Raw genomic sequence first — 17,322 nt, 5'->3', positions numbered from 1 at the left:
GGTAGACAGAGGAAGGGAGAACTATCTGAGGAGACTTTGGCTCTTTCAAAGAGGGATGGGAGGAAAATAAGTGACCACCTGTCAGCAGAGGAAGGAAGTCAGAGAATCAGACAGACAGCCGAGAGAAGACGAGGTGGGTCGTTTAAAACTGAGAAAGCGAGTACAGTGAATGCTCTGGTAAAGCACAGGAGGCAGGTCAGAGAAGAGGCCTGTTGAGGAAGTGTTTCTGGTTTTCCCGTTTTAAACTTCTCACCAGCCCCCATGGGACACAGCAGCAAACACTGAATAATCATCCACTAATTTCTGGGCACATGTGTCACACACGCACTTACAGAGGCACATATTGAGGTGCACATACCAGGTTTGCAATGCTGGGGTGGGGTGCGTACAGGATAGACTCCCAGAGGGACAGGTTTTCAGAAAAGGAGAGGATACGGTTAGCTGAAGAATAGGGGGAAAGATTCATGGTGGAAATGGGGGTTCAGCTGATCTTCTGTTACGGAAACCTGGGATGGAAAAGCCCCCTTTCAAACAGGCACCAGAGACAGCGGAAGATGGAAAGCAGATTTTTAACACCAGCCGGCTCAGTGGGAATCATTTCCTGAGAACTGAGCATCAAACCCAAGTTTCTTACATTATTTATAGGTTCATCAGCATCATACCCTATTGGTGGGCTTAGATTGCAGCCTACATGACTTAGGACCACACTGCCAATGGGCAGTTGGGTTGGTATGTTTACAAAAGAGATACTGCGGTAGATTTATAGGACAGATTTATGACTGGAGTTACAGAAGCAGAGCTTAGGACATCTTCCCCCCCTAGACAAGATAACCGTGCACAGCTGCTTCACGATAACTGGGAACAGCCACTGTTCAAGGCTAGTGATGGGGGTTCGCTTTCTTTCCTTTCTCTCTGATTGTGGCCTTATTTCCCTACACTTCAAGGTTTAAATTTGAATACAGAAACAGAGTCCGGCTCAGGACACTCTCCACAGGAAGAGAAGCAGAGAGATTTCAGTTAGGAAACACATGAACTTCAGTCTCTGGCAGGATAAGACAGAGGCAGAGGCAGATAATGAAACAGAGAGAATCATAAGAGAAAGTAAAAGAAAAAGAAAAGTTGATGAAAAAACTGATACAGAGAAAATGAAGAGAAAAATAATTAAAGGAAAAGAAATGCAGAGAGCTCTTATGATCCTTATGGATACTTACAGATTTTTCTGGCCTGGAACCATCTTATTCTGGATTTTCTTCATATGTCCACTCAGTGAATTATGGGCAGAAAAATCTCAGGCTATGGTTGGCCAGATTACTAAATGGCAGACCTGTTGGAGAGAGGACCATGTTCTAAATCTGAACATTCAGATGTTAGACATGTAAACCCAGATAATGATGGTCAAGACATTTCTAATCAGATCTTATTTCTTGTAGAAAAATTTCCAGTTTCTTAACACATAGAACATCTGAAATTAAAATAAAAATAATAAAATGCATTTTTCCTATCTCTAGTCTTCCTACTAGGAAACTCTTGCTAGGTCAACTTTATTCAGGCATTCTACTCATGGGTACTAGCTTTGATATAGGAACTTCTCATTACCAGCTTAAACTAGACGAGATTTCTCTCTCTTCTGCTTGAGCTGTAGGTTGGGCTCTTATAGGATAGTTACATCCTACACCCCCCAAAAAAGTAAAACAAAAAACAAAATCCCAAAAACCCACTCATTATTATTTTACATATAAAAATACATTTCTCTGTCATCTAGCTTTTTTTTAAAAAAAAATTTATTTATTTATTTATTTATTTTAAAGTCAGAAAGAGAGATATCTTCCATCCACTGGTTAACTCCAATATGGCTGCAATAGCTGGGGCTCGACCAGGCCAAATCAGGAGCCAAAAACTCCATCCGGGTCTCCCATGGGCATTCAAGGGCCCAAGTACTTGGACCATCTTCTGCTGCTTTTCTAAGTGCATCAGTCATGAGATGGATTGACAGTGGAACAGTGAGGACTCGAACCAGTGCCTTATAGTAGATGCTGGTGTCCCAGGCAGCAGCTTAACCCACTGTGCCACTATGCTGGCCCCTCATCTCCCATTTTGGATTTAGCAGTCCAGGGCTGCAATGTAAAGTTTCACAGTCTCCAGAACCCAGGTATTTATTGTTTTACTTTTCCATTTATTATTTATCCCCTGCTGAGGTTTGGATATGGTTTGAATGTATTCCTCAAAGCTTCATGTCTTGAAATATAATACTCACTGGGCCAGTGTTGTATTTCAGTGAGTTAAGCCTCTGTTTGTGAAGTTGGTATCCCATATCATAGTGCCAGTTGGAGCTCCAGCAGGTCTTCTTTGGATCCAGCTGCCTGCCAATATGCATGTGAAAGCAGCAGAGGATGGCCCAAGTACTTGTGTCCCTGCTACCAATGTGGGAGCCCAGAATGGAGTTCCTGGTTTCTGGCCGAGATTTGGCTGTGTGGCCATTTGGAGAGAGAACCAGCAGATGGAAGATCTCTTTCTGCAACACTCCCCCGCAACACACACCTCTTTGCCTTTTGAATTGGTAAATTTAAAAAATTTAAAAAATTTTAAAAAATTAATGCTTATAAAGTGTGTAAAATTAATCCAACTATGATGTCTTAGAAGCGGGGGTCTTTGGGAAGTGATGAGGATGAGGTCATTAGGGAGGAGACTCGTGGTTGAATCCTAATGGCTTTGAAATAAGATCAGAAGAGGCACAGCACATGGAGGCTCCCGTTCTCTGGTGGGTGAGACCTGAACCTCCTCAGGACTCTGCCAGCAAGAAGGCCATCACAGGATGTGGCCCCTCATCTTTGCACCTCCAGAACTGGGAGCCAAAATAAATTTTTAATATAATTTGCCCAATATGTAGGATTTTGTCACTAGCAACAGAAAACTAATTATCATGAGTGCAGCTGCTATCTTTATGGTCCAAAACAGTTCATAGCCACATCCTTATCTCATCCAAAGTCAAATACAAAAGAAGGAGGATAGAATGTCTTGATAAATGAAGGTCACCACTTAAATGTACTACATATACCTATTCCATATATGATTGCCTTGATTTTGCATTTAGCAACAGAAAGATTTGAGAAATTCAACTTTTTTGGGGGTAACCAGATACCTAGATATAAAAAAAAGAAAAAAATGGTCAACTCTGCTATGGTCTTATTTATACTACTGAAGTTCTCTAAATCTTCCATACAGTCACCATGATCTGTTTCACCCCCAAAGATACTTGCTTTGCTTTTCATAGGTTGGGGTCCTCACTCATAGTATTACAGACTGTAACCATATTAACACCAAGCCATTAGGGTAGGCACTAAGCCAATCCAGCTATGAACATAAGAGAGAGAGATTTGTACATGTGAAAGATACCAACGATGCATGCTCAAAGGGAAAAGGCCACAAAAGGGTACAACAAAAAGACAGCTGTGAGCCCAGGAGAATAGCCTCACCAGAATCCAAACCTGCCAACATCTTGATCTTTGACTTTTTTTTTTTTTAAGATTTATTTATTTATTTATTTATTTGAGAGGCAGAGTTGCAGACAGACAGAGAGCTCTTCCATCTGCTGGTTCATTCCCCAAAAGGCCTCAAGGGCCGAAGCTGGGCTGATCTGATGCCAGGAGATTCTTCTGGGTCTCCCACGTGGGTGCAGGGGCCCAAGCTTCTTGGGCTATCTTCCACTGCTTTTCCAGGCCATTATCAGGGAGCTGAATTAAAAGTGGAGCAGCTGGGACTCGAACTGGTGCTCATATGGGATGCTGATGCCACAGGCAGAGGCTTAGCCTACTATTCCACAGTACTGGCCCCTCCTTCAGTTATGATTTTAGTGATTTGTGTTTCATTCTTTTTTTTTTCTTAGCTTGGTTTCTTAGCTCATTCCAACTGCTACACAACATATTCTAGCCTGGACAATTGATTAATATCAGAAAATTATTGCTCTTACTTCCAGAGGACAGGATGTCCAAGATCAGGATGGCAGGACCTTTGGTGCTCACTGAGGACCTGTTCCTCACAGCTGGTGTTTTCTATTTGTCCTTAGATGGCAGAATGAAGAAAGGCTCTCTCAAGTCTTTTAAAAAAGATATATTTGAAATTCTGAGTTACAGAGACAGAGAGGAGGAGAGACAGTGAGATTGATCTTCCATCTACTGATGTAGTTCTCAGATGGTCACAATAGCCAGCATTGGGCCAGGCTAAAGCCAGCCAGGAGCTTTATTCTGGTCTCCTATGTGGGTGGCAGGATCCCAGTCACTTGGGCCATCTTTCCTTGTTGTGCCAGGCCATTATCTGGATTGGAAGTGGAGAAGGCAGGACATCCACAGGTGCCTATATGGGATACCAGTGTGGCAGGTGGTTGCTTTACCTGCTGTACCAAAATGCCAGTCCCTCTCAAGTGTTTTTAATAAGGTAATAATCCCCTTTGTAAGGTCTCCAACCACAAGATATAGTCACCACCCAGATTCTACTTCTTAATAACATACTGGGAATTTGATTTCAACATACCAGTTTTGAAGGGACACAAATGCCGACACCTTAGCACCTGATTAGATGTCTATTGACTTTATCTTCTGAAACAGCCAGCTTTTGATTTTTAAATTTTACCCTATTAATTTCCTATTTTCAACTTCATTGATCTCTAACTGTTATTTCGTTTCTTCTGTTTACTTGGCACTTTCTCTGCTCTTCTATTTTTAGTTTCCTAAAGTGGAATCTTAGAAAATTCAGTTTTGATTTTTCTTATTTTATAATATATGCATTCACTGCTATAAATTTTCCTACATATTACTTTCACTGTATCCTACAAATATTGGTAAGTTCTAGCTTCATTTTCAGTTAAAATATTTTACAATTTCTCTTGACATTTAATCTTTGGAGCATGTGTTATTTACAAGTGTGTTGCTTAATCTGCACGTATATTACAATTTTCAAGTTTCATTTTTGATACTGATTCTCTAGTTTAATTTTACTGTGGTCTGAGAGTAGATTTTATATGATTTATTTTCTTTTAAATTTGTTAAAAAGTGTGTGTTGTGGCCCAGAATGTGGTACATCTCATTTAGTGTTTCATGTGTGCAAGTGAAGAATATGTGCTATGTTGTAGTTTTAAAAAAAATTTATAAATGCCATTATATTCCATTGACTGATTTTTTTTTAGATAAACTGTATCCTTACGGCAGTTTTGCATACTCCATCTTTTTATTTCTGATAAAGGAGTATTGAGGTCTCCAACTGAGATAATGGATCCATCTATTGTTGCTTGTATTTCATTTGCCCTTGCTTCATGTGGTTTGACATTTTGTTGTTAAAGGCACTAAAGATGCTGTATTTTTAGAGAACTTATACCCTTACCATGATACAATGCCCTACTTTGTCCCTAAAAGCTTTCCTTGGTTTGAAATCTCTTCTGTCTGAAGTTAGTACAGCAATTCATGCTTTGTTTTGCTTTGTTTTGATTACTGTTAGCATGGTATATTTTTCTCTATCCATTTACTTATAATCTATGTGTCTTTATATTTAATTTTGGTTTTGTGGACAACACAGTTGGTCTTGGTTTTTATTCACTTTGAGAATCTCTGTCTTTTAATTGATGCTTCCAGATCACTGAGGTTCAAAGTGACTGTTGAATAGATGAATTCTATCTGTCATGTTTATCACTGTTTTCCATTTCTTGTCTTTGTTCTTTTTTCTTTTTTTGGCTTCCATTTCTTTTTTTTTCCTTTGTGATTCTAATAGGGTATTTATGATTCCATTTTCTCTCCTTACTTAGTATAGCAAGGTTTACCTCAAAAATACGTTTTAATGATTTGTATAATGAAGTTTATAACTAATCCAGGTCCAGTTCTATTTTAAAAGACTTATTTTATTTACTTGAAAGGCAGAGTTACAAAACAGAGAGATCTTCTATCTGCTGGTTCACTCCTCAAATGGCTACAATGGCTGGAGATGGGCCAGGCCAAAGTTAGGAGCCAGGAGCTTCATCTGGGTCTCCTACATGGGTGCAGGGCCTCAAGGACTTGGGCATCCTCTGCTACTTTCCCAGGTGCATTAGCAGGGAGCTGGATCAGAATTGTCTTAGCCAGGGTTCCAACTAGTGCCCACATAGGATGCTAGCATTGCAGGTGGCAGCTCAACTCATTAAACTACAATGCCAGTCCCAGGTCCACTTTCTTTTTTTTTATGTCTTAAGTTTTTTTTTGTTTGTTTGTTTAAACTTTTATTTAATGAATATAAATTTCCAAAGTACAGCTTATGGATTACAATGGCTTCTCCCCCATAACATCCCTCCCACCCACAACCCTCCCCTTTCCCACTCCCTCTCTCCTTTCATTCACATCAAGATTCATTTTCAATTCTCTTTATATACAGAAGATCACTTTAGCATACATTAAGTAAAGATTTCAACAGTTTGCTCCAACACAGAAACATAAAGTGAAAAATACTGTTTGAGTACTAGTTATAGCATTAAATCACAATGTACAGCACACTAAGGACAGAGATCCTACATGAGGAGTAAGTGCACAGTGACTCCTGTTGTTGACTTAACAAATTGACACTCTTGTTCATGGCATCAGTAATCACCCTAGGCTCTTGTCATGAGCTGCCAAGGCTATGGAAGCCCCCTGAGTTCACTGACTTTGATCATATTTAGACAAGGCCATGGTCAAAGTGGAAGTTCCTTCCTCCCTTCAGAGAAAGGTACCTCCTTCTTTGATGACCCATTCTTTCCACTGGGATCTCACTCACGGAGATCTTTCATTTAGTTTTTTTTTTCCCCAGAGTGTCTTGGCTTTCCATGCCTGAAATACTCTCATGGGCTTTTCAGCCAGATCCACATGCCTTAAGGGCTGATTCTGAGGCCAGAGTGCTGTTTAGGACATTTGCCATTCTATGGGTCTGCTGTGTATCTCACTTCCCATGTTGGATCATTCTCTCCCTTTTTGATTCTATCAGCTAGTATTTGCAGACACTATTCTTGTTTATGTGATCCCTTTGGTTCTTAGTCCCATCATTATGATCAATTGTGAACAGAAATTGATCACTGGGACTAGTGAGATGGCATTGGTACATGCCACCTTGATGGGATTGAATTGGAATCCTCTGGTATGATTCTAACTCTACCAGATCCACTTTCAAATAATATTATACCACTTCATGAGTTGTGTGAGTACTTAATAATAAAGTAATTCTGGGGCAGCACTGTGGCATAGAAGGCTAAGCCTCCATCTGCAGCGCCGGCATCCCGTATGAACACCGATTCAAGTCTCGGCTGCCCTACTTCTGTTCCAGCTCTCTGTGGTGGCCTGGGAAAGCACAGAAGGTGGCCCAAGGCCCTGCACCTGCATGGGAGTCCCAGAAGCTCCAGGCTTCTGGCTTCAGATCAGCCCAGCTCCAGGCACTGTGGCCATCAGTGGATAGAAAATCTCAGTCTCTCCTCCTCTCTGTGTATCTCTGCCTTTAAAATAAATACATCCTTGAATAACAATAATAAAGTAACTCTAATTCTTCCTTGCTGTCCCTTTTACCACTGGTATAATTTACTTTCTCTCTTGCCCTCTCTGATCATGCAAAAACATCTTTTTTTCTTTGTTTAAAATGTTATTTAAGGTATACAAATTTTATATGTACAAATTCAGAAACACAGTGATACTTTCCACCTTGCCCTTCCACACACCCTTGTTCCTACACTTCCTCCTCCTCTCTCTCCTATTCCCATTATTATTATTTACAAAGATCAATTTTCAGTTAACTTTATTCTTGTAAGACTAACCCTTCACTAAGTAAAGAGTTAGACAAATAGCAACAAGAAGAAAACACTGTTCCTCAACAGACAAGACAGGGGGTGTTAAAAATCATCGAATTTCTGTCAGTTTCACTTAATATATAACCAAACCAGCATACTCAGGCATGAGCATACCCAGTCTTTATCTTTCTTTTCACAGATGTAAGTTTTTCAGTAGTTATTTTCCTTCTCCCTAAAGCTTTATCAATTATTGCACACAAGTCTATTGTCAGCAAATTGTCTCAATTTTTGTTTTTTATTTAATTTTACAGGGTACCAAGTTCTAGGTTGATAGATTTCTTTTTCTCTTAAATATTTCACTCCACTATCTTACTGTTTCTACATATTCTGAAAAAGTTTCAATTCTCAAATTTGTCCATCTATCTGTAAGAATATATTTCTTTGTAAGGATGTATCTATTATTTGAAAGCAGAGTTGCAGAGAGAGAGAGAGAGAGAAAGAGAGAAAGAGAGAGAGAGATCTTCTGTCCACTGGTCCACTCCCCAAATGGCTGCAACTACCAGGGCTTGACTGGGCAGAAGCAATTTGCCAGGATTTTCTTCCACATCTCCCATGTGGGTGCAGCAGCCCAAGCACTTGGGCCATCTTCTGCTGCTTTCCCAGGCACATTAGCAGGGAGGTGGATTGGAAGTGGAGCGGTTGAACATAAATCAACACCCACATGTGATGATGCCCTCACAGGCAGTGACTTAATCTGCTACACCAATTGCAATATATTTTCTATCTCTGGCATCTTTCAAGGATTTTCCTTTATCTTTGAAAATGATATGGTTAGGTGTTATTCGTTTGGCATTTTTTTAAATTAACATTTTTATTTTCCTTATACAACGTCAACATTTTAGCAGAGCTGTATTCTGATTTTATTTCTTTTTTTTAACATTTATTTAATGAATATAAATTTCCAAAATACAGAATATGGATTACAATGGCTTCCCCCCCCCATAACTTCCCTCCCACCCACAACCCGCCCCTTTCCCGCTCCCTCTCCCCTTCCATTCACATCAAGATTCATTTTCAATTCTCTTTATATACAGAAGATCACTTTAGCATATATTAAGCAAAGATTTCAACAGTTTGCTCCCACATAGAAACACAAAGTGAAAAATACTGTTTGAGTACTCGTTATAGCATTAAATCTCAATGTACAGCACACTAAGGACAAAGATCCTACATGAGGAGTAAGTGCACAATGACTCCTGTTGTTGACTTAACAAATTGACACTCTTGTTCATGGCATCAGTAATCACCCTAGGCTCTTATCATGAGCTGCCAAGGCTATGGAAGCCCCCTGAGTTCACTGACTCTGATAATTTTTAGACAAGGCCATGGTCAAAGTGGAAGTTCCTTCCTCCCTTCAGAGAAAGGTACCTCCTTCTTTGATGACCCGTTCTTTCCACTGGGATCTCACTCATGGAGATCTTTCATTTAGGTTTTTTTTTTTTTTTTTTTTTTTTTCCAAAGTGTCTTGGCTTCCCATGCCTGAAATACTCTCATTGGCTTTTCAGCCGGATCTGCATGTCTTGAGGGCTGATTCTGAGGCCAGAGTGCTGTTTAGGACATCTGCCATTCTATGGGTCTGCTGTGTATCTCACTTCTCATGTTGGATCGTTCTCTCCCTTTTTTATTCTATCAGTTAGTATTTACAGACACTAGTCTTGTTTATGTGCTCTCTTTGGTTCTTAGTCCTATCATTATGATCAATTGTGAACAGAAATTGATCACTGGGACTAGTGAGATGGCATTGGTACATGCCACCTTGATGGGATTGAATTGGAATCCCCTGGTATGTTTCTAACTCTATCGTTTGGGGCAAGTCAGCTTGAGCATGTCCCGAATTGCACATCTCTTCCCTCTCTTATGCCCACTCTTATATTTAACAGGGATGACTTTTAAGTTAAAATTTAAACACCTAAGAATAATTGTGTGTTAATTACAGAGTTCAACCAATAGTACTAGACCAAAAAAAAGACTAAATTGGTTAAAGTATTACATTGTATATCAACAGTCAGGACAAGAGCTGATCAAGTCACTGTTTCTCATAGTGTCCATTTCACTTCAACAGGTTTCCCCTTTGGTACTCAGTTAGTTGTCACCAATCAGGGAGATGATATGATATTTGTCCATTTGAGACTGGCTTATTTCACTCAGCATGATGTTTTTCAGATTCCTCCATCTTGTTGCAAATGACTGGGTTTTGTTTTTGACTGCTGTATAGTATTCTACAGAGTATATGTCCCATAATTTCTTTATCCAGTCTACTGTTGACGAGCATTTGGGTTGGTTCCAGGTCTTAGATATTGTGAATTGAGCTGTAATAAACATTAAGGTGCAGACCGCTTTTTTGTTTGCCAATTTAATTTCCTTTGGGTAAATTCCAAGGAGTGGGATGGCTGGGTTGTATGGTAGGGTTACACTCAGGTTTCTGAGGAATCTCCAGACTGACTTCCATAGTGGCTTAACCAGTTTGCATTCCCTCCAACAGTGGGTTAGTGTCCCTTTTTCCCCACATCCTCTCCAACATCTATTGTTGGTAGATTTCTGAATGTGAGCCATTCTAACTGGGGTGAGGTGAAACCTCATTGTGGTTTTGATTTGCATTTCCCTGATTGCTAATGATCTTGAACATTTTTTCACGTGCTTGTTGGCGATTTGGATTTCCTCTTTTGATAAATGTCTATTGAGGTCCTTGGCCCATCTCTGAAGTGGGTTGTTTGTTTTGATGTTGTGGAGTTTCCTGATTTCTTTGTAGATTCTGGTTATCAACCCTTTATCTGTTGCATAGTTTGCAAATATTTTTTCCCATTCTGTTGGTTGCCTCTTCACTCTCCTGTTTCTTTTGCAGTACCGAAACTTCTCAATCTGATGCAATCCCAAATGTTAATTTTGGCTTTGACTGCCTGTGCTTCTGGGGTGTTTTCCAAGAAGTCATTGCCGGTACCTATATCTTGCAGGGTTTTTCTAATGCTCTCTAATAATTTGATGGTGTCAGCTAGTAGATTTAAGTCTTTAATCCATGTTGAGTGGATTTTTGTGTAAGGTGAAAGGTAGGGGTCTTGCTTCATGATTCTGCACATGGAAATCCAGTTTTCCCAGCACCATTTATTGAATAGACTGTCCTTACTCCAGGGATTGGTTTTGGATCCTTAATTAAATAGGAGTTGGCTATAGATGTTTGGATTCATTTCCGGTGTTTCTATTCTGTTCCATTGGTCTATGCATCTGTTTCTGTACCAGTACCATGCTGTTTCGATTACAACTGCCCTGTAGTATGTCCTGAAATCTGGTATTGTGATGCCTCTGGCTTCGTTTTTTTTGTACAAGATTGCTTTAGCTATTCAAGTTCTCTTGTGTCTGCATATGAATTTCAGCATCATTTTTTCCAGATCTGAGAAGAAGGTCTTGGTATCTTGATTGGGATTGCATTGAATGTATAAATTGATTTTGGGATAATGGACATTTTGATGATATTGATTCTTTCAATCCATGAGCGTGGAAGATTTTTCCATTTTTTTTCAACTATTATTTAATGAATATAAATTTCCAAAATACAGAATATGGATTACAATGGCTTCCCCCCCATAACGTCCTCCAACCCGCAACCCTCCCCTTATCCACTCCCTCTACCCTTCCATTGACATCAAGATTCAATTTTGATTCTCTTTATATACAGAAGATCAGTTTAGCATACATTAAGTAAAGATTTCAACAGTTTGCTCCCACACAGAAACATAAAGTGAAAAATACTGTTTGAGTACTAGTTATAGCATTAAATCTCAATGTACAGCACACTAAGGACAGAGATCCTACATGAGGAGTAAGTGCACAGTGACTCCTGTTGTTGACTTAACAAATTGACACTCTTGTTTATGGCATCAGTAATCACCCTAGGCTCTTGTCATGAGCTGCCAAGGCTATGGAAGCCCCCTGAGTTCACTGACTTTGATCATATTTAGACAAGGCCATGGTCAAAGTGGAAGTTCCTTCCTCCCTTCAGAGAAAGGTACCTCCTTCTTTGATGACCCATTCTTTCCACTGGGATCTCACTCACGGAGATCTTTCATTTAGTTTTTTTTTTTCCCCAGAGTGTCTTGGCTTCCCATGCCTGAAATACTCTCATGGGCTTTTCAGCCAGATCCACATGCCTTAAGGGCTGATTCTGAGGCCAGAGTGCTGTTTAGGACATTTGCCATTCTATGGGTCTGCTGTGTATCTCACTTCCCATGTTGGATCATTCTCTCCCTTTTTGATTCTATCAGCTAGTATTTGCAGACACTATTCTTGTTTATGTGCTCTCTTTGGTTCTTAGTCCCATCATTATGATCAATTGTGAACAGAAATTGATCACTGGGACTAGTGAGATGGCATTGGTACATGCCACCTTGATGGGATTGAATTGGAATCCCCTGGTATGTTTCTAACTCTATCGTTTGGGGCAAGTCAGCTTGAGCATGTCCCGAATTGCACATCTCTTCCCTCTCTTATGCCCACTCTTATATTTAACAGTGATCATTTTTCAGTTAAGTTTCAGCACTTGAGAAGAATTGTGTATTGATTACAATATTCAACCAAAAGTATTAAGTAGAACAAACAAAAAAATACTAAGAGGGATAACATATTAAGCTGCTATCAACAGTCAGGGTGAGGGCTGATCAAGTCACCGTTTCTCATAGTGTTCATTTCACTTTAACAGGTTTCCTTTTTGGTGCTCAGTTAGTTGTCACCTATCAAGGAGAACAAGTGGTATTTTTCCTTTTGGGATTGGCTTATTTCACTCAACATAATGTTTTCCAAATTCCTAACCGGGATCACTTTTCAGTTAATATTTAAACACCTAAGGATAATTGTGTGTTAATTACAGAGTTCAACCAATGTTAAGAACAAAAAAAAAATACTAAAATGGATAAAGTATTACATTTTTGGTATGCTGTTCTATTTCTTTCTTTAAGGCTTTGTAATTTTCATTGTAGAGATCTTTAACATCCTTGGTTAAGTTTATTCCAAGGTATTTGATTGTTTTTGTAGCTATTGTGAAAGGGATTGATCTTAGCAGTTCTTCCTCAGCCATGGCATTGCCTGTGTATACAAAGGCTTTGATTTTTGTGCATCGATTTTATATCCTGCTACTTTGCCAAACTCTTCTATGAGTTCCAATAGTCTCTTAGTAGAGTTCTTTGGATTCCCTAAATAAAGAATCATATCATCTGCAAAGAGGGATTGTTTTAGTTCTTGCTTCTCAATTTGTATTCCTTTAATTTCTTTTTCTTGCCTAATGGCTCTGGCTAAAACTTCCACAACTATATTGAATAGCAGTGGTGAGAGTTGGCATCCCTGTCTGGTACCAGATCTCAGTGGAAATGCTTCCAACTTTTCCCCATTCAATAGGATGTTGGCCGTGGGTTTTTCATAAATTGCTTTGATTGTATTGAGGAATGTTCCTTCTATACCGAGTTTGCTTAGAGTTTTCATCATGAAAGTGTGTTGTATTTTATCAGATGCTTTCTCTGCGTCTATTGAGATAATCAAACGAAGGAAACCTCACAGGAAAAATCACAGGAATTTAAAAACATATATTAGAAATTATCTTTGGCAAATGGCAGGGCAAAGTTACCACTTATCATTAGTCACATTGAACGTTAATGGCTGAACTGTCCAGTTAAAAGACACCAATTGGCTGATTGGGTTAAGGAACAAAACCCATCTATTTGCTGCTTACAAGAAACACATCTTTCCAACCAAGATGCATATAGACTGAAAGTGAAAGGCTGGAAAAAGATATACCATGCCAACAGAAATGAAAAAAGAGCAGGCGTAGCCATCTTAATATTGGACAACATAAACTTTACCACAAAAACTGTTAGGAGAGACAAAGAGGGGCACTATATAATGATTAAGGGATCAATTAAACAGGAAGATATAACAATTATCAATGTATATGCACCTAATTACAGGGCACCGGTTTATTTAAAAGATTTGTTAAAGGACTTAAAGGGAGACTTAGACAATAATACAATAGTACTGGGGGACTTCAATACCCCGCTCTCAGAAATAGATCAACAGGACAGAAGATCAACAAGGATACAGTAGATTTAAATGACACTATAGCCCAAATGGATCTAACAGATATATACAGAACTTTTCATCCTACAGCTAAAGATTTTACATTCTTCTCAGCAGTACATGGAACCTTCTCTAGGATTGACCACATACTAGGCCATAAAGCAAGTCTCAACAAATTCAAAAGAATTAGAATCATACGATGTAGCTTCTCAGACCACAGTGGAATGAAGTTGGAAATTAGCAACTCAGGAATCCCTTGAGCATATGCAAACACATGGAGACTGAACAACATGCTCCTGAATGAACACTGGGTCATAGAAGAAATCAAAAGAGAAATCAAAAAGTTTCTGGAAGTAAATGAGGATAACAGTACAACATACCAAAACTTATGGGATACAGCAAAAGCAGTGTTAAAAGGAAAGTTTATATCAATAGGTGCCTACATCAACAAATTGGAAAAGCACCAAATAGATGAGCTTTCAATGCATCTCAAGGATCTAGAAAATCTGCAGCAAAGCACACCCAAATCTAGTAGGAGAAGAGAAATAATTAAAATCAGAGAAGAAATCAACAGGATTGAATCAAAAAAAAAATTTACAAAAAATCAGTCAACCGAGGAGCTGGTTTTTTTGAAAAAATAAACAAGATTGACACCCCATTGGCCCAAATAACTAAAAAAAGAAAAGACCCAAATCAATAAAATCAGAGATGAAAAAGGAAACGTAACAACAGACACCACAGAAATAAAAGAATCATCAGAAATTACTAAAAAGAGTTGTATGCCAGCAAACAGGGAAACCTATCAGAAATGGGTAGATTCCTGGACACATGCAACCTACCTAAATTGAACCAGGAAGACATAGAAAACCTAAATAGACCCATAACTGAGACAGAAATGGAAATGGTAATAAAGGCCCTCCCAACAAAGAAAAGCCCAGGACCAGATGGATTCACTGCTGAATTCTACCAGACATTTAAAGAAGAACTGACTCCAATTCTTCTCAAACTATTCAGAACAATCGAAAAAGAGGGAATCCTCCCAAATTCTTTCTATGAAGCCAACATCACCTTAATTCCTCAGCTGGAAAAAGATGCAGCATTGAAAGAGAATTACAGACCAATATCCCTGGTGAACATAGATGCAAAAATCCTCAATAAAATCCTGGCCAGTAGAATGCAACAACACATCAGAAAGATCATCCACCCAGACCAAGTGGGATTTATCCCTAGTATGCAGGGATGGTTCAATGTGCACAAAATAATCAATGTGATACACCACATTAATAGACTGCAGAAGAAAAACCATATGATTATCTCAATAAACGTTTTGGCATTTATATCATTTGATGTTCCCCTCGTTTCTGGATGTGTGGTTTGGTGCTTGATGTTACCTGGAGGAAAGTTTCACATATATTGTTTCAAATTTTTTTTGTTTCTTTTTCTTTTCTGCATTGATTTTATTACACTGTGTTTTGCCATTCTAATGTCTTATAGTCCTGGTATATTATAACTGTTTGTTCAGTCTCTGTTCTCTTTGCTGTTCAGTTTTGGAAATTTCTATTGGTGTATTATCCTCAAACTCTGAGACTGTTTCCTCAGACATCCCCGAGCTACTAGTAAGACCAGAAAAGGCAATTTTTATCTCTTTTTCAGTGTTTTCAATCTCTAATATTTTTTTAAATGTTTTTTAATGATTTCTATCTTTTTGCCTACATTTCTCATTCTTGTACATTGTCCACTTTGTCCATGAAACCCCATAGCATGTTAATCATAGCAGTTTTGAATTCTTGGTCTGATCATTCCAACATCTCAACCACTTCTCTTCCTGATGATTGCTCTGCCTATTCAAATTCTGCTCTTGCCTTTCACTTTGTTTTGTATTTTTCTTCATAGCAGGACATGATATATCATGAAAAAGAAACTTCTTTAAATAGGCTCTTAGTAATACAGTGGCAAAACATGTGGGAAGGGGAGGATTTTATAGTCTATGATTAGGTCAGTCTATTAGTGTGTTTATGCCTCTCTACTGTGAACTTCACAAGTGTTTCTCAGTTATCCGTCTCCTTCAGTGGGACAGGATAGTGGGAAAGGACTCAAGCTGTAAATTTGCCTTCTCCCATGTGGCAGGTTAGATTGGGCTTTCGTTGGCTATTTGCCTTTTCCCATGTGAAAGACTAGAGCGACGGAGACTTCCCTCCCCATTGGTCAGTTTGGCTCTGATAATATCCTAGCAAGTCGAGCTACCCATAAAACGTGTCCTATTGTATTTCAGAATGGTATCTTGCTCCTTCCTGCGATGGAAGCAAAGGAGATTTCCTTGTGATATTTACTGTGACAACCTGCTAGAGCTCCTGGAACTAAAATTCAAGAACCTGTGGAGGAAGGGCAGTTATGACTGGGTCTCTCTCCTGAATTTTTAACTCTCAGCCTTCTCTGTCCAGGGCCCCCAGCAATTTGGCAATTTGTCAAGTACAGTTCAGGTTTTACTACCTGGGTATTTGTTCTAGTGGTGGTTTCACTCTGTGAGCTCTACTAAGCATTGGTTCTGCGTTTCCTTGAGTTCTTTGCCTGTATGTCTTTCATGTTAGGGGGAAGGGATCAAAGAAGGTTTACTCTTTTGCCCTTACCTTTCTCCTGATCCAACAGGAGTTGTTGATTTTTCATTTTGTTCCGCTTTTTACTTGCTTTGATAGAGTGGTGACTTCTTAGCTCATTCCATGTGGAAATAGAAATGGTTAATGGCAGTCTAAACATTTTAAGTTGTGTTTTTGCCAATTTACACCCACATTAGCAGTGAGTAAGCATTGCAGTTATTCATCATCATCTATATACAATCTTGTGTCTTTAATATATTAAGTAATTTTGATGTGTGTATAATTTCACAGTATTTTTCATTTACTTATCAAAGTTAACTAACAAACCTGTCCTTTTATTATATATAATTATTTGTCATAGCATTTTTTTAAAATTTAGCAGAGGAATATAATCTGTTAGCAAAGAGAAAGTACACACTCAAGGAGGATGGGTTTGCTCCAGGATGAGTGGCAACTCACAAGTTTCAGAGTCATGCATTTATGTGATTTGGAGGCATAGTTCTTTGGGCAGATTTTTCCAGGGAAGCGTGGAGACTTCCAGGACTTTGATGACTATCCAATTTCTGGCTTCTTGAGGAAGTGTCAGAAGTGTTATGATGTCAAGTACATAATGGGACTGGAGAGTCAGCCATGGTTATCATATAATGGTATTATAATAGGCTATATGCAATTATAGGGCATGGTCAGCAGCCATGCTGGGTAATTTTAGTTGGTACCTGTTCTGGACTATGGTATTGCTACAATAAGGATTTTGGGTTGCCATTCATGGAAGGAGTTTTAGAAACAGCCTTGGTAAGGGTGTGCTGACATATTTTCTCTGACTCCTTGTCTAATCCCTGTTTCCCT

General features: G+C 39.0%; 1 long non-coding RNA gene across 2 annotated transcripts in view; it reads right to left on the bottom strand.

Annotated features, from left to right (window-relative positions):
• Positions 1-17,322, bottom strand: part of LOC127484242 (uncharacterized) — a 59,300-nt gene that overhangs the window by 5,991 nt on the left and 35,987 nt on the right. For both annotated transcript variants that reach the window (XR_011382713.2, XR_016221175.1), the window contains exon 3: positions 1,212-1,324. This is a non-coding gene — a long non-coding RNA (uncharacterized LOC127484242). The remainder of the gene's footprint in view (positions 1-1,211; positions 1,325-17,322) is intronic.

Source organism: Oryctolagus cuniculus, chromosome 15 (genome assembly GCF_051225735.1).
Source record: "Oryctolagus cuniculus isolate XC-2025 breed Fujian yellow rabbit chromosome 15, ASM5122573v1, whole genome shotgun sequence".
NCBI classification, from domain to species: domain Eukaryota; kingdom Metazoa; phylum Chordata; class Mammalia; order Lagomorpha; family Leporidae; genus Oryctolagus; species Oryctolagus cuniculus.
The sequence above is the reverse complement of the archived record's forward strand: the minus strand, read 5'-3'. Positions and strand labels throughout refer to the sequence as shown.